The sequence below is a fragment of the Chenopodium album genome, chromosome 14 (assembly GCF_948465745.1).
Source record: "Chenopodium album chromosome 14, dcCheAlbu1.1, whole genome shotgun sequence".
In the NCBI taxonomy this organism is placed as follows: domain Eukaryota; kingdom Viridiplantae; phylum Streptophyta; class Magnoliopsida; order Caryophyllales; family Amaranthaceae; genus Chenopodium; species Chenopodium album.
Genome location: NC_137847.1, coordinates 23,385,711 through 23,409,920, shown reverse-complemented (window position 1 = coordinate 23,409,920; position 24,210 = coordinate 23,385,711). Strand labels below are relative to the sequence as shown.

At 30.5% G+C, this 24,210-nt stretch overlaps 1 long non-coding RNA gene and 1 pseudogene across 2 annotated transcripts; one reads left to right on the top strand and one right to left on the bottom strand.

Moving 5' to 3' along the window:
- Nucleotides 1-506: 506 nt before the first annotated feature.
- Nucleotides 507-14,314, bottom strand: LOC145577919 (putative inositol transporter 2; annotated as a pseudogene).
- Nucleotides 3,682-7,416, top strand: LOC145579097 (uncharacterized). Of its 2 annotated transcripts, none has more exons than XR_014099014.1 (3): nt 3,682-5,287; nt 6,180-6,588; nt 6,908-7,416. It is a non-coding gene; the product is annotated as an uncharacterized LOC145579097 (long non-coding RNA). The 2 variants fall into 2 exon arrangements; XR_014099015.1 differs by having other exon boundaries at nt 6,757-7,416.
- Nucleotides 14,315-24,210: the final 9,896 nt, after the last annotated feature.

Sequence of the window (24,210 nt, the reverse complement as noted above, 5' to 3'; positions counted from 1 at the left end):
TGAACCTTGACCATGGGCTTATGATTAAATCATTTATGGACCGGCCCAATTGGACCAAATTGGACCCAAATACATGTTAAATCTCTTTAATATAACAACCAAACAATAATAATGTATTCAACGCTTAATACGCTAGGAGAATATCAAGTTGTAATTGCGGAATCCGAACTCGATTTTGAACTCTTCTTGAACCATTTTTAAAGCTACATTAGCCAAATAAATTGCCAAGAAATATGTTAAGCTTGCACTTGAATTGTTGATACATCCAACTAGTTAATATCAACTTCAATAAAAGCACACAATAAGTTTCAAATGCTTGTTTGTCTTACATTAATTAATTACAGGCAATTCCTGAAGGGAGACTTTTTTTTTTTTTTTTTTTTTTTTTTTTTTTTGAAAACCTGAAGGGAGACTTCATTCTCATGGATTATTTTGTACTACTAATTAATAACTAAGCATGCATGTTAAATCCCTATATTACAACTTCATAACCAAACAATAATATATTAGGTTGTAATTGAGGAATCCGAACTCAGTTTAGAACTCTTCTTGAACCATTTAAGCTGCAAAGTTCTTTCATCAAGCATCTTCTCCACTTCTTCAATAGGCATCCCTTTGGTTTCAGGAACAAACACAATAACAAAGAATAAGGCTATAACAGCGACAACTCCGAAAATGAAAAACGTCCAAGAAGTGTCAATTGCATCTGTAAGTGACAAGAAGGTTTGAGCAACTATAAGATTTGAGATCCAGTTGGAAGTGGCTGCAATCCCACCACACACTCCTCTGTATCTTAGAGGGTATATCTCCGAGTTTACGACCCACGGCACGGTCCCCATACCGGGTGAAAAGAAGATGATGTATAGAGATAACCCTATTAGGGCCATCCATCCATTTTTGCTAGGGCACCCTCTTGAGTCTTGAGTACCATTTTCGACCTTCGGCTTTACATATGTTTCCTACTGTGTTGTTCGATTTTAAACATGCTCCCGGAAATAGCTGCAACAATAATATCACATGAAAAAAGTATTTCATTATATATATAGTGACATGGTTTAATTGTTGGATGAAAAGAACGTTACTTTCATGTATGTATTCAATCCATACAATTCAAAGTACTAGCCTTACATAGAGATAGTAAATTAACTTAATGAGGCTAATAATCCTACAATTAGCAACTACAGCTAATAACTTGAAATAGGTAACTCCCCACTAGCCCATTATCACACTAACTTAATAAGTGCAAATATAGTAACTAAAATAACTGTATATTGTACTCCATGTGTCCATTATTTTTTGCGCTATAGAGAAATGTTACTTTACATAGTATAAATTTTTGGTTGGGATAAAAATAATGAAAGAGAATAGTAAAATGGGATGGTTGTGAGTTTGTGATTCTTGTGAGAGTATGTGGTCTCAAATGTTCAAAATAAAATGGGACAAAATTAAAAGGACAATCTAAAAAGGAAATTGGGACAATTATAAGAGACGTAGGGAGTATTATCTTTCACAAACAACCATAATTTGAAATGAGTAAATCGGATTAACCATAAGCTTGCTGAGACATTGATCTAGCCATAAAGTTAAGGCTAAATTAAATGATCTAAGTTCCATTGGTTTTCTTTAAAATGTAACATAAAATTTGGCAAAGAACAACACTTTAAAGCTTATATATGTCATTTATAAACTAAAAAAAAATGTACAGTTGCAAGAATTTTTACCTTATTGGATGGCGACGAACAAAATCCACACGTTTGTTTCTTCAAGCATAAAGTACAATCCCAACGAGCATTCGTACCAGCACTAGCATAATCATCACAGGTAAGTCCATGAAATCGGTTTGTCTCAATCAAGCTAACAGGCGGTGAATGAGCCGTCGTTTCATGAAAAACAGCGGCTAAGATTGCAAGAGATACAATCACACCAGAAATACTGAAAATCAGTAGCTTCTTTCGTCCAGTCCTATCTGTAAAATATATGCTAGCAATTGAACCCGCGGCATTAAGCCCAGCAGTGACTAGAGAAAGAAGTAGAGCCGTCTGATTTGATGCATAACCAGCTAATTGCACGATTGTTGGGCTGTAATACATGACAGTATTTATGCCTATGAATTGCTGAAATACTTGTAAACCAACACCAGCATATAAACCTCTTCTTATTGCTCTAGTTTTGACGAGTTCCATGCATTGAAGTTTTTCACCTGCATTTTCTGTTAATTCTTTGTCTACTGACTCTTTTAAGGCTGTGATTTCTGCTTCAACGTCGTCTTCAGGGTAAATCTTTCTTATTATTTTCTTGGCTGTTTCTTCTCTCCCCTGGTTTTAGTGCAGAAATATGTAACGAGTTATGATTGGTTGATTTGTGGATGAAATTACAACCTGAGAGGGGTGTTAAGTACCTTACGATAGAGCCAACGCGGCGACTCTGGAAGAAGTAGCATTAGAATGAATTGGAAGAGTGCAGGAATTCCGGCAATTCCAAGCATCCATCTCCATGTTCCTGGTACCTAGACATACCGAAATTATATGATCTTATTTAATTGTAGTAATATATTGTGAAAAATTATGTGTATATGATGTTATTTAATTGTAGTAATATACAAAAATCATACAGTATGTGAATGCCTTCATGACCCAATATATTAGTATAGGGTTTTATGTGAAATGTTTCAACTATGTGTATGGTTCAATAATGGTTGCATGTAGGGCAGTTTATCGAGTAGGTTAGCCTAATAATAATGAGGTCAAGACCAAGCTTAAAGGGTTTTAAACGGACAAGGCCTTTAACCGACTGGGCCCTTATTAGATAGGGTCAATATATGGCCAAAATGTTTTTCCAATTTAATAGACAAACAAATTTGATAATGTAAAAATAATTACATAGATAAATTTGTACATATACACCTAATTATGGCTTTGTTCAATATTTATTTTAATTGATATTTTGTTGGTCTGCCCATTATCTACCCGCTATTGACCCGTGACCTGCATTGGCCCGATCCGCTTTTGACCCTATAAATTGTGACCCTCTTTAATCCGGCCTGCACCGATCTTGACCTGTCCTGTCCAATAATAAGGTCTAGTTGCATGTATACTACCTCTGTGTCATAGGGTTAGACTCATATACTGGAGTCTTGGAGACGCATGTAGTTTAATAAAAGAATGGGTGTAAAAACAATTTTAAAAGTGTGTGAAAAGATATGGAAGACTACAACAAATAGGTGTAAATATTGTATGGAGTATGAGGTACGTAAGAGAAAGTGTAAGAATAAGTGTGCAGAGGGAAATGAATCAAAAATTGATTTTTACGCCCCTTTATCCAATATGCAAAAAAAATGAAGTAAATAGAGGAATGTAGTATTATGGTTAAGAAACACATGATGTGGCCAACCACCATGGGGTTACTTCTTCAGTGTTATAGGGTTACTTTGTCAGTATTATAGGGGTTACTTTGTTAGTGTTATATGGGTTACTCGTCTAGTGTTAAAGGGGTTACTAATTCATTATTATAGGGGTTACTTAGTTAATGTTATAGGGGTTACTTAATTATATTACAATTGGCTACACGATTAGTCATTGGCACTAGCACTGTCAAAACGGTTTGACAGATCGGTTTCGGTTCGGTTTGAAATCGGTTCGGTATTTAATCGGGTCGATTTGGAATCGGTTTAATTGTCTCACGGGTCGGTTTTGGTTCGGTTTAAATAGTTTTCGGTTCGATTCGGTTTCGGTTTATTCTTAAGCGGTTTTAATTCGGTTCGGGTTGTAAACAGTCCGGGTAGTAAACGGTTCGGTGCAGACGGGTTGCGGTTTGTTAACGGTGCGGTGTAAACGGTTTTTATCCCGGTTCAAACAGTTTGGGTTGGAAACGGTTTCGGGTTAGAAATAGTTCGGTTCTTTTTTGGTTCAGTTTATAACTGGTTCGGTTCTTTTTCGGTTCAGTTTTTAACTGGTTCGGTTCTTTTTCGGTTCATTTTATAACTAGTTCGGTTCTTCGATTGTTTAACCACTTTAACGTTATTCATATCGGTTCCATTTCAAGTTTACTAAATTACGGTTCGGGTCGGTTTTCGGTTTCAAAAAATAAATTGTTTATCGAGTTGTTTGGATTCGGGCAGTTAAATGGTTTTGGTTTGAAATTTGATAGTACTTGCTAACCTTTTGCGTTCATAAGTTTTATATAAAGTCGCGAATCATTTCATATTTAGGCATCATATTATAAACAAATTCTCATTGATTTTATAAATACATATTATGTTATGTTTCAAGTTTAGTCATACTGATCTTACTAGTTTATTACGAAGTAGATTATAAGAGTTAGTGTATTAAACTATTAATGTATTATTGTTTTACAATTAGGTTATTATATGCTTCTTATTTAATCATTTATATACTACGCATAGTATCATACTCATGATTTGATGAGTTCTTGTGAAATGGAAATTTGCAATTTGGTAATTCGATACTTGATTAGTCAACAAGACTGATAATTATGACTCGTTTATCATTATATATTTTCATGAAATTATGAAGATATTACAAAGTGCTTTGATTTGTATAATGAAAGAAAACACTAATGACTGATTAACAAGGTAATATTGATTAGTTCAATCGATCATATGTACACATTATATAACACATGGTATCTAACCATCTCATAGTTAAATATTCGTATCATCGTTATTCGTATGTATTAGTACAAAGTTATAGACTCATTACTTCATTAGTGATCTTTTTAAATTTATCTATTTATACATTTCATTAATATAACGTTTTTATAATTTTTACGTGTATGAAAATAAAGATATACCAGTAGTTTAGTAGATGTTTTAATACGTGTCTTGGGCACTGATCCCGATCAAATGAGGCAAAAAAAAAATACTAAAGAATTGAGGGAATAATATTTTTGTAGATGAATGTACAACACACAAACACACACGGATCACCACTCTCAACCATAGATTAAAAAATCAATGGTTAGATTCTTTCTCCCACAACACACACGGATCACCACTCTCAACCATATATTAAAAAAATTAATGGTTAGATTCTTTGTCCCACAACACACACGGATCACCATTCTGAACCATAGATTAAAAAATCAATGGTTAGATTTACATGAAACCCTTTTGAAACCCTTTCACTCTCACTCTCACTTTACCACTCTCACTTTACCACTCACCGGCTCACGGCGCCTCCATTCTCATGGGCTCAGCGCCTCTCCGTCTCCCTCATTCACGGCGGACCTTGAAGCTGTCCTGATTGCTACCCTAAATCTCCAAATTCAGGTAACCACTCTCTCTTTCTCGATTTTAATTGATATTTTTTGTTGGTATGAATTGGGTTTTTTTTTTTTTTTTTTTATTATTTATATTTTATATATGTATTTCTTGTAATGCATGGCAATTGAAAATGTAAATTTGGGGTATGAATTGGATTTTATATATATAAATGAATAAATTGACTGAAAGTTTTGAAGAATGGGGTTTTGTTTTTTTAAATAGAAATATGATATGAATAATTGTTTTTATTGTTGGTGTTGTACTTAGAAGCTTTGATTTATGACTACTATAACTGTTTGAGACGATATATTATGAATGTAAAGAGTTCCTGATAACTCTGTACTATGAGAGAACAAGGTATTTTGCTTGTCAAGCGTCAACTGTTTGTGTATTGATTTTCTTAGAATGTTGTTTATATATATAACTCATTACATGCAGTACATTTCTATTAGTTGCTGCTGTGAAATATTAAGGTGTTCTGCCATGTATGCTGTTCTGTATGCTGTGTTCTGCTAACTCATCTTGTTCTGCTGCTAAAGGACTTTGCTTGGTTTTGGGATTGTTATATTGAAGTGTTGTGTATTGAAGAATGAATTCATAGTTTTTGTTTGAGCTTGAAGAAATCTCTTAACACTCTACTGTTTTAGTTATCTGAGCAAATTTGCTAAGCTTAAGGATGTTGATTCAATGCTTTGAAGCAGTTGGCTTTTCATCTGTTGTGTTACCCTACTGTTTTAGTTATCTCAGCAAATTTCTAAGCCCTTTTGCTGTTTTTTCTATTGCTTCAAATTACTGTTTTCCTGATGAATTTCCATGAAAGAATAAATTAATTTTTTGCATCAGATGTAACCCAGTTGATCAATCATAAAGTATTATAACGTGAAATTCTTGCTTGCAGTTTCTGTCTCTTGATTTCTGTTCTTTGTTGTAATGCCAAACTGGTTGGCCTATGAACTACATGAGAGCATTGCAGGTGCTATATTATGTCTGGTGATTTGCATTTTACTTCTCGTAATGGAGATACATGCAAATGGAGGAGGCAGCAGTTGTATATGTAATTTGCAATGCTGTGCATATTAGCTCTGTATGACCCTTCTCTTCTTTTTTACAATACTTTATATATGTTCAAGACACACTCATTTTCAACTGTTTCGTGCTCTGCCAATTATTCAACGAGTTCAATGCAAGAAAGCTGGAGAAGAAGAACATATTTGAAGGTATTCATAAGAATAGGTTATTTCTTGGGATAGTTGGAATGACTATTCTTCTTCAAGTGGTGATGGTGGAATTCCTCAAGAAATTTGCAGGTACTCAGTGGTTGAACTGAGAGGTTCCATTAAACAAGCATCAGTCTTAATCAAATTATTAGTCCAAGTCTTTGTTAATACTTTATAAATTCATAAATAATAGTCAATTACTTGAATATATATATGCTTACTAAGTTTATAAGCTATTTCAATCCACTTTGTTTTTAGATGGAAGATACATCCAGATGACACGCCTACAACAATATAGTTCCAAGCATTTTAATTAACTTTTTAAGCAAGTTGGTTTTTTTAATTCCTGCACCCTGAAGCAAGGAATGCACACCAAGAGTTGATTATCATTGTTCACAATTTTTCTCAGGTGTTGTATAATGTAACTTTGCAAGGAAAAGAAGGGGAAATTCTTCAACAATAGTAGGTCCAACTACTATATCATATGTAAGGCATCACTCTATGAGGTGGGGTCAAGGCAATTATGTTATGTGCTGATTGATATTCATGTTCTCTTGGACATTTTTTGCTTTGTAAATTTTTTGTATAATACAGTAGAGCCTTGGTACTTAATATTACAAGCTTTTTGTTCATTTGGTTTCATCACCTCAAATGTATACATGACTAGAGGCAGTAGTGTTGCTAATAGTTTGAGGCAGGGCCTGAGCCTGCTTGTTTTGCTCTTGTTTGTGAACACTGATTATCCTTAAGACCTTAATGAATGATTTGCCTTGCTATTTTAAAAAAAATATTCTAAGATTTCTAATATTTAATCCATTTAATTATATCCCCGTTAAAAAAAAAAAAAAATTAAACAAAAAAAAAAATCCATTTAATTATATAAAAAAAGTTTGTAAACGGTTCGATTTAGAAGCGGTTTGATTCATAAATGGTTCGGTTTATAACTAGTTCGGTTTACAATCAGTTCGGTTTTTAAATGGTTCGGTGCAAACGGGTAGCAGTTTGCTAACGGTTCGGTGTAAGCGGTTTTTTTGCCAGTTTAAACGGTTTCGGGTTGGAACCGGTTTCAGGTTAGATACGGTTCGGTTCTTTTTCGGTTCGGTTTTCTTTCAGTTCGGTTTATATTCGGTTCGGTTTGTTAACGGGTTCGGTTCTTATACGGTTTAACATTATTCGGGTCGATTCGGTTTCGGGTTTACTAAAATACGGTTCGGGTCGGTTTTCGGTTTCAAAAAAATCGGTTTTTAATCGGTTCGGTTCTCATTTGGGTCGGTCGGTTTCGGGCAGTTAAACGGTTTCGGTTTGAAATTTGACAGCACTAATTGGCACACAAGACGGTTGGTTAAGAAATTGTGCCAATTGTTTTCCAAATCTTTTACTACTAACACGTGTTACATATACTCAATATTATGTAACTTTAAGCATCTACAATGTAACTGAAGTTGGTTTCAATGTATCAAGACAAGCATACCTTAGTGAAGGCCAAGTTTACTAAGTAGGACAAAAATTGTCCTCCAGTGATGAGGAAACCATTTAGGCTAACAAGGGCACCACGTATATTTGTTGGTGAAGTTTCAGAAATGTATAATGGGCATGTCATGGAAGCCATTCCAACACCTAGCCCAACGAAAACTCGTCCAGCGATTAGGGCAGCAGGGTTAGGTGCTGAAGCCATAAGTACTGATCCAACAAAGAACAAGAAATCAGCACATAAAATTACAAATTTCCTTCCCATACGATCACTCAGCATTCCTCCCACGGCAGCACCGACGATTGCCCCAGCTAGTACCATGCTTACAATACTTTCCTGCAGATGTGTTAACATTAGTATATTGATAAACCAGTCTAGCATTGCAGGCCATATATGCAAAGAGGGGAGAAGATTGAACGTATGTTATAATGTAGTAAAGAAACTACAAACCAAATAAATCAAATACTTTGCATAGGCATTACAAGAAAGTGTTATATGAGTGTCTCAATAAGTTTCAAGAATATAAATTTTCCATAATTTGTATGATACAAATAGTACAACAAAAATTCTTATATATTAATATATGGCTGGCAAATGGGTGTGGCTGTCACAATAGGGGTTACTTGGTCAATGTTACAAGAGGTATTTGATCAGTGTTACAGGGCAGGTTATTCGGTCAGTGTTATAGGAGTTACTCGTTTAGTGTTATAAGGGTTACTCGATAAGTATTACAGGAGTTACTCAGTTAATGTTTTCGGGGTTAATTTATTTTTTTACAACCGGCCACACCATGCGACTAGCTACACAGATGACTGTTTTATCCGGTTTGTATTTTTTTTATCAAAATTGCCTTATTTATAATTATAGAACATGAAAATATTTCTCCACAAAACACCATTGAATGAACATTATTGATATTTTGGTCGGATTTTTACACCACATTATGAATGACATAGTGTAGCTAATTCCAAACAGTTAAATAGAATTACATGGTCATTGTGTTACAAGATAAAAAGCTAAATGAACGGACCTAAGAATTAAGAAAGGAATGAACGTGATTGTACTCTGGAATTATTATACAATCGAAAGCCATAAAAACAAGCATTGCAGGTGGATTGATTTTAGCCTCAGACGTTAAATGAAACAAACAAACAAAAGGGTCCTTCAATTAAGAAAAGCCACGTTGCAACCCATGATTGTTGTGACGGCAAATATAGTGAAATGCACTTGATTGAAACTCCTTATCCCCACTTTTGGTTTTCGTTTTCTACATCATTCCCCCCCCCCCCCCCCCCCTCTCTCATTTTTGGTTTATAATAAGTTAAACATAACAAAATATGCTATAATTTTGAAAATTTTATAAGATATTTTTCATTCACCGGCCCTTAACAACATATACTACTATTCGTTTCACAATGATCTTCCCACTTTACCTGTTCATGCGATTTAATGTAATACTTTGACTTTAAATATTGTATATTAGTAAAATATATATGTAATAATCGAATATTAACAAATTAGTCATTCAAGCGAATCGTATAAGACCTAACACGACTATGATTAGTATTTCCACTGATGTTTAATTATACCATCCAAGTATCCAACTATTTCTTTTCCAATCCAACTAAGTTTAATTATATGAATATTAAGTCATTTCATTTCTTTTACTCTGTATTCTAATTTTATTTCATATTATTTATATATGTTGAAACATCTTAAAGAATCTATAGTAATATACTTCGTATTAAAAAGCATTCTTAAGAACCCTCAAAATGCCACGCCATGCCACCCACTCAACTAATCATTACCGTCACATGGCATTTATTTATTATTGCATGTCATACACTTATAATAGTCATACACTTATAATAAAAAATAAATAAAAAAAAAAATCTCCACGAGATCTGAACTGGCAACCTGTAATTCTAAACCGAGTGTGTTACCGCTAATCTATGTGATATTTTATATTATTTTTTTGAACACAAAATATTAATATGTAGTGAATTATATTATGAACAACAAATTTAATTACAAGAATATTGAGTCATAAATTAAAACGTATGTAACGACCCAGGACATTGCTCGGGTTCACATACTAGTTAATCATTGCGAACTCGAGCCACCCAACACCTTTAAATGACATGCACCCATAGATAGTTATATGCACTTCACATGTACGTGAGTTGGGTGTTCATTTTATACATCACGCCTACAATCATGCTTTACATGCAGACAAGGACATTATCTTTGGTGGTCATATATTAACCGTATTAAATTGTCATACAGTAAGGGATCTATAGTTTTAGACTTTTAGTTCCCCTAAAAAAAAAAACTAAAAAACTAAATAAAACAAAAATGGTGATAGATACAAATTAAATCAATCTCTTAACAACCAAAGTTCATTGATTGGAACTTGATTATTTGACATGGTATCAAATACTTCAGAGAATTTCAAAGTCAAATTTTATCTAGCTCTTCTTGTGAAATACGGAGTATTAATTAAGCACGCACTTGGTGTAGAAAGTCTCATACTACATTCACCCTTCGACACCAAATAAATCTCCATATCAGGTTGCGTTGTAGAATTTATAAAACTAATCTTTACACTTAATCTTCATTATAAACTTTAACTTAGGGCTTGTTTGACATCTTTTTTTGTTTTTTCCAAAACAAAAAACCAAAAACATGAAACAAGAAAAACGTGTTTTCACTTTTCAGTTGTCATTTTTTAAAATTATCATAATATTAATAAGTTTGATGACTATTTTTAATTTATTATATGACATATATAATATGATTTTGAAAAACAAAAAACCAAAAAACAAAAAAACTACAACGATGTCAAATAAACCCTAAGTTGCTTGTTTTTTTTTTTTTAATACGAAGTAGATGTTAAGTTAAACAATATAAGCTAATCATTATATAAGAATAAAAAAACAACAATTATAAGCTACTCATTATGTAAGAATAAAAAAGGATGAAGAATAATTTGAATTCTATGTGATATACTTACCTCCATTTTTTTTAGTTGACACGTATTTCTGAATAGGAAGTTTTTTTATTATTATTTGTCATATTTCCTTTTTGAGTAAAATTTATATCTTACATTTACTAGATATCCCACTTGATTTATTATTCTCTTTCACACTCTTTTGTCTTCTTAATATGTGTGCCTAAATTAAACGCGTCAATTAAATAAAAATGGAGGAATTAATTGTTAGGAAACAAGTGTCACAAAAATTAACGAAACATAGAAATAGAAATTGTCTCTTGATAAGGAACCCTTATTAATTAAGTTACCTGCAAAACAGTATCCCTGTCCATGGACTTGAAATCATCCCTGATGTAAAGAAGGGCCCCAGATATAACTCCTGTGAAGTGAAGTCATTCAATTTCAATTATAATTCCAAAAAATAGTTAGAGAAATAATAATGGTGACATCATAGAATAAAGTAGGCAGTCTCTAAGATAGTTACATTTCCCGTAAATTCTCTAGTTTTGTAATTCAACTAATTAAAAATGCTTTTCTCTTTTGATACCTAACTTTAATGTTGTTTTTGAATCATTCTCTCTTTGTCTTATAAAGGGTTAAGATGCTAAATGTAATTTTAAATTATTGAAGAAATTTACACTAAATGAATATTTTTAGAGCAATAGTTTGAAATATGACTATCTTATTATTTGAATGATAAACAATATGATCGGTTTAAATTTTCACATTATAATATAAACACAATTATTCTTCTAATATCTACACTGTAAATATAATTTTTGAAAATTTTAATCAAACATAAAATATTTTTTTTCAAGAAACTATAAAATAATAGTAAAAACTACATATATAAAACTAAATACTTCCTCCGTTTCTATTTAGTTGACGCGTTGGATTTAGGCACATATATTAAGGAGAGGAGAGGGAGTGAGAGAGAATGAAAAAGCAAGTGGGGTAGCTTGTAAATGCAAGGTAAAAAAGTTACCCCAAAAGGAAACGTATCAACTAAAAAAAAAACTTCCTAAAAAGGAATACGTGTCAACTAAAAAGAAACGGAGGTAGTATTTGATAAATATAAAGAAGTTGATAATACTATTTTATATCAAAAATATGTCAATTTTGAACTACATAATCATTAAAATATTGTGATAGGTATTCATTTTTCAAATACATTTCTTACTAACATAGAGTTTCTCTAGTTCTTAATAATTAATACATACAGTATAACAGTAAGTTGATTTTTAATACATTCATTAAAAGTAGTCAACTTGTTACAAGCATCAAGCATGTATTGTGAAACAATTATAATCTAATGTCATTAATATTTTGCAATGCCATTTTAGCTGTCCTTGGAAGATTCACCTCCTAATGTCAGATATCAAGACAATTTTGGAATCTTTCCAGGCTTTCAAGTCTCAACATATTTTTAGAGAAAGAAATCGGGCTGCAGACTATGTTGCTTCTCTTGGTTACTCTACTCCGACTCATCCAGATATCGACCCTTTTATGGATAGCAAGTTTTCTTATTTTTTACTCCATGATAAATTAGGTCACGGGCTTGTGAGAAGACGGTCCAAATTTTCCCAGCGTACTTTACTTTTTTTTTAAAAAAAAAAAAAATGTATTGTGAAACAATTGAAGTATATCATCTGTTACCCTCAATTTTTACTGTTAAAAGACCAACTCAACCAAAAGTTTAAAGTGATGATTTAACCTTGAGATTGGTTTATATACTCAATTATACCCCCTTATACATGAGATTTCGTTAGGCTAGAAATGTAGATACAGCATGGGCCTCACCATACCCTACGCTTATTAATATATTCCATCTTGAAAGAAGGACCGGGATGGATGAGATACGAACTCATGACCTTTAGTCAATTAATTAGTCACGTTAACTTTGTCTCTAATACCATGTTAAAGGATAAACTCAACCGGTTTATATACTTTTATCATTTATCCTGCATCTTTTCTTAAATAGGTAACATGTATTGGATGTGAAATCCAAAAAACACTTATGCAAATCCTGAAGCTTGAGACTAATATTACATTTTAAAGTCTTTCCATGTTAATTAACTATGTTTAAATGATGTACTTTTTCACTAAACATAAATATAGTTAAGCTGGGTCAATTATTGTTATAATAATTGTAGTACAAGTTACTTTTCACTATGTAATGCATATAAGATAATTTTAATTTTGATTTGAAAAATTTACTAACTAACAATAATTTTGTGGTTCAGAAAATAATTCCTTTTTTTACTTATAAAATGACTGAAAATTCTATGGTAGTCATTCTTAAAAAGAATAATAATATATTTAATTTTCAAAAATTAATCTTTAGAAGAATTTTGAAAATTCAGAAAAATAATTTCCAAAAAAATATTTTAATGATAAAATATGATTTGTTCATTTTTTCACATTACAATATATATTTTTGAACAATTTCACATTATATTATTGTATAGTCTTCAAATACTTACGATGTAAATATAAATTTTGAAATTTATGAACCAACATAAAATAAATAGTTTTCGAGAAACTATATATAAAAGAATAATAAAAATTACATAAATGAAACTAAAAATTTGATAAAAAAAAATGTTGATAGTGCTATTTTATACCAAATATTAAGTAATGGAGTATAATTTATTACTTGGAGAAAAATATATCAATTATGAACTATATAATCATAAAAACTTTATGGTAGTCATATTTCAAATGACCACATAAAATTTTCAGTAAACGGATATAAGAACCTAGTTTCTTTAATTTGTACATGCATAAGAGGTACAAAAGTTCAGGCAAGTTGGCATGGAATGAGCCTTCGTGGAGCAAAGACAAGCGAGCTTTATTTAATTTACTATTGACTGTTTTTTGTACGCTGCAAGGCACAACCAATATAACGCCCCATGTCATACCGTGTGTCCGTGTTTCGCCTTATTTGGCTTATTCATATGAAATACACTTTTAGAAAAGTTCTTACTATTGTTTCTAGCACCATCCTTAGCTTTGAGACACACCAGACACACCTTCACAAGAAGTTTGATTAGAAATAGTAGATATAATTTCTAAACTCAAATGAATAATCATAATAAAAAATTTCTTAACCAATATAGCATAGAGTACAGCATAATTTGCTAATATATATACCTGTATCATAGCCAAAGAGGAGGCCGCCGATACCAGCTGAGAAAGCTAAACGAAGAACATAAGGATTCTCCCACGCTAAGGCAATACACTGCCTGAAAGCCGATGCATCTGGTTTTGGTATACCCCCTTCCATTTTTCTCTTCGTTTAGAAATTATTTCTACTTATGAAAATGATATATTTTGGTCACAAGCTAGGTATAAGAACAAGAAAAAAATGCATATGAAAGGGGAAAACATATGTTATGTAGGAGTTTCTATCAAATTTGTCGTTTGCTTCCTTAGTTGTGGGAATACATGTGTTGTAATCTTGTAAGAATTTAAGTGATGATAATAATAATACCTCAGAAAACTTCTATTTTCTTTGCTTTATCTTTTTGACTGTATAATGAGTTATGACCACAAGTTTATGGTAGTGGATGTTAGGCTCAACACTCGCGAATCTGATACTTACCTAATGAATCAACCTAAGCTAATGATGAGATTAATAGTACCTTCATTAACGGTTCTCTGCAATTTTGGGGTATTATTTATGAGGTATAAAAAATTCCAAAGTTGCATATGACCATTAACGGAGGTAGTAGTAAAAATTAGACTAATATAATAAAGGACGAAGAATAATTGGATATTTGGGACAACGAACTCTGGCAGGTGTGTAGACACCTAATGGCGTCTTCCTGACACAAACTCGGTAATTAATTACCTTTTACTGCCAATTGGTCAAGTTGGGCGTCGGAAGTAAGAATTGCTTACCCTAACCCTTTTTATTTTAATCCACTTAATGCAATCCATTCCTAGCCCAAACATTCATTCAAACCCTTTTCCTAACCCAAAATCCATAAACAATGGCCCAATTTTCCTTTTCGTGACCACAATCCAAAATCGAGCAAATCTTATTTTTGTGGCCCATAACTTTGATTAAAATCTTCTTTGTTGAATAGCTCTTGAAATAAGTTTTTCAACGATATATCATAAGCCTAATTCCGATTCAAAATGAATGAGATATGAGAAAAACACTAAATTTGATTGCCCAAAACCGACGCCCTTGTACTCAAATGGCACTATCTTAATATCTAAATTTTTTTTGACCTAATTCTAATTGGGTTGAAAAGTAGACTTCAAGATATTATACCATTGAAAATATCTTGAAGTCTACTTTTCAACGGTATGTTATTTATATGTGTTATTCCGAATTACGGGGGATAAAAAATTATGAATGTTTTAAAAACGCATTAAATCATCCAAACCTCGCACCATGGCGCAGCACACCATGTCATATACGAAGTATATGGTGCATGCATCGTGTCATGACTCCTCTCCCATCACCTAGTCTATTAATACCTAGCTTTTTTCTAGGTTTTCAGACATCCATCCTTCCACAAATACATTCTATTCTACTCTTTTAATACTCCTAATCAATATTCCTTCAAGGAATTCGAAGTTCCTTTGCAAAAATTAGAGTTCTATGTACTCTAAACCTAGGCATAAAAGGTTGAATTTATGAGAGTTTTAACAAATCTAAACTACATATTATTTTAATTTAATTCTTTCAATTTAATTTATATTTTCATTGAAGTTACTAACGATTTATTAATGATAGATGTAGCAATTTAAAGTAATGTGTGAAATGTAAGTAATTAATTTATTTACTGCTTATTTTTATTTTTATTTTTCTATTACCATGATTAGATTATTTTGAATGCTTTGATGATTACTATTAATATTTCCTCAGTTTTTTAGTTGACACCACTATTTGACTTTTACACCATTCACAAACTACACTTTAACTAGATTTTGTGATTTATAGATGCGATAAAATATATTCAAGTGGGATCTTTCTGAATTGTCTAAATGTATATTTTATTAATATCCACTTTTTATAATTTTACAATGTCGAGAATTTTATATATTAATCATTAAAATAGTGCATTGGCAAGTGTGATAAAAGAAAGTTGTCTACTTAATAAAAATGGAGGTAATTTATGATGTTGCTTCAAATATTGTTTGTCATATGATTTATTTATTTTAATCACCTTTTTGCATGTTTAACCAAGAATATGTAATAGAAGATAATGCCTAATAAGATAATTTGAAAAACTGGTAGTTTACGTTCCCTTTTAATCTTCAGGACATAATAAATGGTCACGATATTTAGAATTATATGTGCATTAATATTCAATTAACATAGTATTATTAATTTGGAGCTAATTGAATGTTGTTTATATAATTGAAAATAATATTTTTCGCAATAAGAATCAAGCTAGAAGAGTCCAATACGGGAAAAATTGTCTTTTTAACTCAATTTCATACCATCATCCTCGATCTCCAACTGTGATTCATGACCATATGGAGTTAGCAATCTCCTGGATTGTGAATGGAGTGTAAGCTTCATGGATCATAATTCTAGGTTGCCTTGTTCCCTTTCGTAGAATCAATGAACGGTTTACAAGTTCCTTAAAACTTTATCATGGCTCATTGTTTTATCCCTTGTTCTTACTTCCTATCATATTTGTCAATTCCAATTTCCTATAATTGCCCAATATTTTCATGTCTGTTTAGTATATTTTGAGCAACAAAGTTTTCTAATTTTGATGTCCACTAAGCTATGAATATATATATAATAAAGTGAGTTAAGATCATAGTTGGGGTCCAACTTTTTGGAAAATATTGTATTTGGGGTCTAACTTTTTTCTATTTAGTGTTTGGGGTCTAAAATAGTTTTTCTAGTGAGATTTAATTAATTGTGTGCAGAAAAGTTAGACCCTTAGTTAAAAAACTTGGACCCTTCTAGTTAACCAATAAAAAAAGTTTCTTTCTTTTCTTTTTTTTTTCAAAAAAATAAAACAACCAATTAGAAAAATTGAAAAACTTGGACCCTTCTAGTATTTTTTTTTTTAGTTATAGTGATATAATTTCCTATATGATACTTTTTTATTATTGATAATAATTTAACTTAGTTTTTTTTTTTTTGGTAGTGTAAGCAAAATACATAATTAGCTAATTTGTTCTTTAATGATAATTCATGTTTCATTTCAATAAATATGTAATAAGAAGAGAATCAATAAATTTTGTTATATTTCACAATTTTTTAATACAATTTTTCACTAATTAAAAGTGTAAAATTGATAATAATACTAAGAATTAAATTAATAGTAAAATCTTTTAATATAACTAAGATTTGAAACAATTTAATAAAATATGAATCTTATTTATTAAACTTAAATTTAAATAAAAAAAGAATATGCATAATTCACATATCGTATTAGGACCTGTTCACATTTATTGAGTTGAGCTGAACTAAACTGAGTTGAGCTGAAATGAATATTTTATGAGAGAAGGAAATTAGGAGCTGAACTGAATTGAATTGAACTGAACTGATTGGAGTTGAACTGAACTAAATTAAATTAAAATTAAGATGAAATGAATAGGCCCTTATTGTGAAATTTTTTTTGGAGATTTTATCGCACCCTTATTTGAGAATTCAGATACAACAAAAAATTAAAAATTATTTTGTAAATAATTATGATATTAATTTTTTTTATGAAAAATTTTTATTTTCATAAATTACTTAGTCATACGAAGTATTACCAAATTATTTTATTGTTTGAACTAAATCATATAATTTTTGTCACCCATTAAAAAAAAAGTGTTTTTGTCAAATTAAAAAAAAATATATATTTTTTAAAGGCGTCTAAATTATTCATAGTAATTTAGAGAATCAAATTAATTTGAAAAAGTGGTATATGTATTCCACATTGTATTAACTTATATTATTAATTTGGAATCTTTGTGTAAAATTTATCAGTTATTCCTATAATTAAATACATTAAGGGTATAAATTTATTAGATAAGGGGTCTAACTTTTTTACAAGAGTCTAACTTTTTTAATCTAAGGTTAACGGTGAGCTAAATTAAGGTTAACTCACCGGAATTTCTAACCTAGACCCCAAAAACAAAGTAAAAAAAAGTTGGACCCCAAATACAATATTTATAAAAAGTTGAACCCTATTTGTCATCTTCACTCATAATAAAGTGGATGTCGTGAACATTAGGCGACAAAGTCTTATAATTTTGAGCGTTGTTTATTCAATCCAATATTTGAAATCAAACTAGAACAATTCATCTATGATCTATCCATTTAATGTGACTAATAAAATAAATAAAAACTTTGTATAAATCTAAAACCTTTACAATCATATTTTTTTGTTTTTCTTTTGAGTCGGAATAATAAATATTCAACCATAATTTCAGATTAGTACAAATGGCTAACTACCAACCATAATTTTTTTTTGAGTAAACTACAAAATTACTATATATTAACTTTAGTTGGGTGATTAGGTGAACTGTTATCATAGGGTTAGTAATAATGTTGTTCAGATATTAATTATAGCTTCGTAATGGACGAATTGAAAACACAATCCAATGTACACAACAACAAAGGTTTGGATGTTAGGAATATAAGAGGCGTCGTACAGTCAGAAAATCCTGAAAATGATGATAATGTAATTAGGCAAATAGATTATGCAAATGGACATCAAACAAATAATAGAATTCTAATTTGGTAGCCAATTTAATGCACGCACTATATATCGCGTGCATAAAAGACTAGTTTTACATATACTAGGGAAGCCTACGCGCGCGATGCACGCAATACAGCTAGCCATCATAGGGGAGTTATAAATTCGAACCTCAAAGTTTACGTACTTTGAGTTGCTGTTGAATTATACTTGTCTTAGGTCGATCAATAAGAGATTATATCTTAATTTATTTAATTGTAGAAACATGATTTGTGTTATGATTATTTATTTTGAAAATGATCATATATATTATAACTTGCCAATGTTACGTATTACTATATAAAAAGGCAATCAAAGCTATTGCACCATTCTATGACTACAATAGGAGTGTTATGGAGAGGACAAAACCCTCATTGAACACCCTGGCACAAAAGCTATGTGAATAAGTATATTTACCTGCCATTAGATAGTTTTAGACCATATAATGGAGGAGATAGCATTTATGAGCTACGAGTATTTAACTGATGATGTATGAGTACATCTTAACTCTTTCCTATAATCATAAACTATAAGCTTTTCCTAGGATAAAAATCGAGACAATGACAGAGTAACTAAAGCAAAATACATTTTCAAACAGCCTCTTAATCAAAAGCATAAGACTATAGTACCTCATATGTGAGACATAACCGCTACATTCCGTAGAAGACTCATCAAAAGAGTTGCTTTGTTTGACTCCCCTATAAACACAACTAAAAGAGATTACATCAAAAGTATTACTTTTTTTTTTTTTTTTTATCATTTTAATGGTATCCAAGTAATTACACTCCACCACTACAAAGGTACCATTATTGCATTCATCCGTCAACTCCACCAATCTTGAGTTGTCCTTGTAGACACCAAATTTTGATCCTACTTTTGTAATTATCACTACTAATTATCTTTTATTATTATAGTTATCGTTTTTTTGCAAATAATTATTATTTTGCTAAATATTTTTATAAACTTAATGACGTTTGTTTTATTATTTAAAATGAAGAAAACAAGTAATAATAATGATTTTTATTTATAATTTCCAAAATACATGTTACAATTTGTACTTCTAAACTACTAAATTACAAAATATTGAAGTACAACTAACACTATATGTATTTTTACCCTGCTGCACTGAAGTAATTTTCAGGCTTTTACTTGTGAATTAGCAAGTAAATTAATACAACCATTAGGAGGACCACTAGCCCCACAATGTACATGAAGTACACCCTTATCATCCTCATGTCTTCCTCAAAAGTGAAGACAGGCTGATCTTCCTGGTTTTCTTGAAACATGGTGGCCGAGTTTAATGGTAGTTTTTGTTTGGTTTTTCGAGTAAGGAGGAAGATGGAATAAGATAAGGATGAAGTGGTGAGTGGAGATTTTGGATAAGGGTAATTTCTTTTTATAGTAAAAAGTAGGTATCTTAGGTCATATTTTTATACGTATATGTATAATAATCGTATAGTATAAGTACAATTTTTTTTTTTTTTTTTTTTTTTTTTTTTTTTTTTTTTTTTTTGTCTCGCTAGGGGAATATGTCATTTCTTTATAAACAAGCATTATTTACTTCTTTAGAGTATATTAAGTATATTAGTATGTTCACTTAGATTGTTAGAGCATTTTTTTATTATTTTTTATTTTATCTAGTGATTTTTGCGATTTGTGCAATACCCTATTATATGACTAGTGTACCTAGAAAAGTCCACTACTCTAAAGCCTCATGCCCAACCAATGTAGGGAAATGACAAACATTCCCACACCTAAATAGGTACTACATGTTGTAGTGCTAAAGGAACCTCCTTTTATATACACTTGTTAAAATGTCATTGTCATTTTATTCCACAGTTAATACTTGTTCCGATAAATACAAGTTCGGACTAAACCCGTCGATATTTATCTAGGTATTGTATGGACGAGAGTAAAAGGGGGGATATGTATGGATAAAAATGTATTTTTTTATCAAGAATTTATGGTTGTTTCGTATAATTATTATGTTGAATAGTAGGTGAATAGTGTTAGCAGGGTGAGTATCCGGCGTCAAACTAGGATCCATTTTCTCATTTCGATTAAGTATCAATGCTGTAGTAGCAGGGCTAAGGGTCCCATGGAGTATTATGATGAAAGAAAGCCGTTTTTTTTTTTGCTACTAAAAGAATGTGGATACTGACATTATTTTGTATTTCGTTCTTGTCTTCTTGTTTTACTTTTTATCTTTTTTTTTCTTATTTACTTTGTATAACTTGTTTATTTCAGACTAGTTTTTGTATCATGTCGTCAATTTTGATAAACAATCGTCAATAGTGAAATAACGTTACCTTTTTTATCCCCCGCGGTTAATATTGTATCTAATAAATTTCAACTTGAATCAATTGTATTAATATTTATCTGACGCTAATTGGGACAGCTAGATTTCATACGCGTTACATATTGCATATCACTATTCAAAACACTATTTGACACTATTCAAATAGTATTTTCCGTTACGTTGCCGACGTGAATTTGGTCTTCTATTTTATTCGTTTGCCTGTTGTTTTGATCTAGTTTTGTACCTTTTATCTTTTATTTTTTTCCCTTACGACTATAATAAATATAAATTTGTGTTTTAGTAGAGTGAGGTAAGATAAGAGTTTACCCTTTTTTTGACGTCATTCGGTTGAGAGAATATATTTTACTCCAGACTACCTTAAATTTATGTCGTATGACTTAATATTGCGTGATTTTACATGGTGTATTTTCACTTTGATCATGTCAATCTTATGATTTTATATGATTTACCTTACTTTATACTTTTAGTAAGAGTTATTATTTGTAATGCTCGTATTTATAAGGTTTTGTCGTATGGTTAGATGTTCTTGGGTAAATTCATATGTACTGTCTAATAAGGGCAGGGTTTTTTTTTTATTTTTTTTATTTTTCAATTTAAACTCTGAAATATTATGTCCAACCCTACTAGTATTGTAACCTAATGTCTTTGTATAACTTTCAGACCTAACATATCAGAGCTGATATTTATTTTATAAGTGTTGTCTTACTACCTTGGTGAGTATAATAGTCACTAAATAAATTTAGGCATTCTGTTATCGTATACCATGTGAGTATTATTTTTGAGTTGTGACATGACTTGGTCATATATTTTCTTTTTTGTAATACCATGACATTTTAGAACCTTTTTATTATATGAATATTAGAGTTGATTTTTATTACGGTTTTCTTTATTTTATCAGTTAAAGTGTTGCAAAACAAATTAAGTAGTTTGTTACATATAAAACGAGAGAATTTAATATCAAGATTCTCATTATTACCAAAATCTTGATATTTACCAAAATAATCCTTGAATTATATTTTATTTATAAATTAACCCCTTTATTTTCCTATAAATACCCCCCTTATTTTCTCATTTTAAGACACCAAAAATTTTCCTACAAATTCTCTCTCTAAAAATTCTCTCTAAAAAATTCTCCTCTAATGTTTTGCTTAAGTTAAAAACTCTCTAATTTAGCTTTTTTTTTAAGTTATTAGCTTATAAAAAGCATCATATAATTAAGTTGTTATTTTTATTTAAGTATTGTTATTATCTTTAATTCCTAAAAAAAAACACACAAAAATATTTCAAGTTCAAGTATTATTGTTATTTTCATATTTGTTAAAAATATTAGTTTAATTGCTTAAGTATTCCTAGCCTATATTAAAACCCAAAAAAAAAAAAGTTTTATTTCTCAAGATTTAGTTTTATTTTTCAAGTTTATTTTCTATAATCAAAAATCAAAAAAAGTTCATTAGCTTTAATTTGCACTAATTTCTTTTAATATCTCAAAATTCCAAAAAAATATCACTTAGTATCTTTTATTTCACTTTAATTAAGGAGTATCATCTTTTAGTCCTTGATAAGCAAGAAGTGTTATCCAAAAAATTGCTATATCTAGCTCAAGGTATTATCTTTATTCCTTTCTTAATTTCCTTAATTATTATTATTATGCTAACTAATGTATTTGTTTCCATGTGATGTTACCAATAGGGGTAATGACGATATTAGGTGCTAAATTAACCCTAAATCTTTCATTACTCCACATTAGAAAGCCAAGCCTATTGGTGAGGTGATAGGTTATAAAAGAGGGGGGTTAATTGCATTTTGCATGGTATCTCTTTCTAATGCATTTTGAATAAGAAAGGTTAATACATTCATGTGTTTGTATAAGATATATTTTTAAGAATAATTTCCTTCTTAAAGTGAGCTTGAAGACCTAAGGAATTAAAAGTTTGTGTAAAGGATGTTCAAGAGTAAAGAGTTACTTACTACGTCCCAAAGATGGCCTATGAAACAACCCTTACGCCCAGAATCAGTTCCATTTGTTTAGCTCAAGTGATAGAATTTTTCAAGAGCTTTCCAACCGTATCTCACAATATTTTTTTTTGATTTTTCTATGATTTTTAATGATTTTTTTAGTTCAAACTATCAAAGAGATGAAATAGGCACGTTTTTCTCTTAATTGTTTTTTTTTTTTTTTAAAAAATAGTATTAATTTGTTTTAAGAAACTAATGGTGTCATGGAACCTATATTACACTATATTAGGTATTTATATTTATAGGACTTTAATTATTAAGAGTTTTAAGTAATTAACTTTAATATATCTAAAGATGACTTTAGAAATAAGAGTTTTTAACAATCTTTAATTCTAAAAGATGTTTTAAAATCTTTAATCTTATTTTAAAGATGACTTTAGAAATAAGATTTTTTAACAAACTTTAATTCAAAATGTTGTTGTTTTAAAAAATCTTTAATGTTATTTGAAAGATGACTTTCGAAATAAGTGATGTCTTAAGGACTTTAATTTTATTTTAAGACGACTTCAGAAATAAAAGTTTTAACAAACTTTAAAATCTTTCATAATTTTGTGAACCTTCTTATTTCAAACCCTTTTGCGACACAAGAATGAATCATAACTTTGCTTGTTTGTTTTAATAATTAATGATAGTTAATATAAGGTTTTGGCCTCGTTTCCAAACATGAGGTTAAGATTAATTATTTAGTTGTATAAGGTTGTAATAATTATCCATCTCCATAAAAATAAGCATATATCCTATTATAATTACCCAATGGATTAATTGACAATCGGATATGATTAAATAATTAATTGTTCCCTTTTATTTGGAAGTAAGGCCTTGATAGGTGTCGTGTTTTACTTGGTGAATTCCATTAAGCATTAACACATAACCCTTAAAACCTTATAAAAATTACCCTTGAGCGTTTTTAAACCCAAAGTGAGATTATACAGTGAACCCTTACAGTTTCATTACAAAAAATACCTTGACCCACTAAAAAAGTAGTCAATTGGGACGTATTTGTTGAATTGCCTTGTTCAAAAGACATTTTTGGTAATCCCTAATCGGGGTGATTTTCCTCAACCAAGGTGGTTCATTTTACTTTTATGAGTAAATCCATCAAAGATCCCTAAAATTCCACTTACAAAAATGACGTTTATGTCAACTACCCAAATTAAAAACCCAATGAAATTGGTTATTTAAAACATGGCATCTGTCTGAACTATGA